This window comes from Penaeus monodon, chromosome 27 (assembly GCF_015228065.2).
Source record: "Penaeus monodon isolate SGIC_2016 chromosome 27, NSTDA_Pmon_1, whole genome shotgun sequence".
In the NCBI taxonomy this organism is placed as follows: domain Eukaryota; kingdom Metazoa; phylum Arthropoda; class Malacostraca; order Decapoda; family Penaeidae; genus Penaeus; species Penaeus monodon.
In genome coordinates, this window is record NC_051412.1 from 31,701,978 (window position 1) to 31,702,409 (window position 432).

At 52.1% G+C, this 432-nt stretch overlaps 1 protein-coding gene across 1 annotated transcript in view; it reads left to right on the plus strand.

Moving 5' to 3' along the window:
- Positions 1–432, plus strand: part of LOC119590794 (colorectal mutant cancer protein-like) — a 157,596-nt gene that overhangs the window by 93,849 nt on the left and 63,315 nt on the right. The window lies entirely within an intron of this gene.

The window sequence follows — 432 nt, forward strand, 5'->3', positions numbered from 1 at the left end:
GAAATGCATATCATACTCAGTTACCAGTATGCGACGGCTCAAGGCTGTACAGGGCATCGATTTCCTCGCGGAAATGTGTTTCGATTACCTTCCTTCTGAGCTTGAACGCCGGCCCCACCATGCCTCCCTCTGGCGTCCACGGTTCGGAGGTCAGATGAAGACCCATTGGAAGCTCCCGACGTGCAAGCCCAAGGGTCATGCCGTGACTTTGCAATATCTCCAACACGGCGGCCTCCACTTCAGGCTTTTTGCACAGGCTTTCGAGGCTCTGGTCGGAATCCAACTTCAGGCTTTTTGCAACATTCCTGATCTGGTTGCCATTGACCACGACGATGCAAATGCATGCCCTTGCGCCGGGTCGCGCATACGCGAAGACGTTTTGTACTATGGAATTCATCTTCATAATCATTTAGATCTTCTCCAGGTGGATGA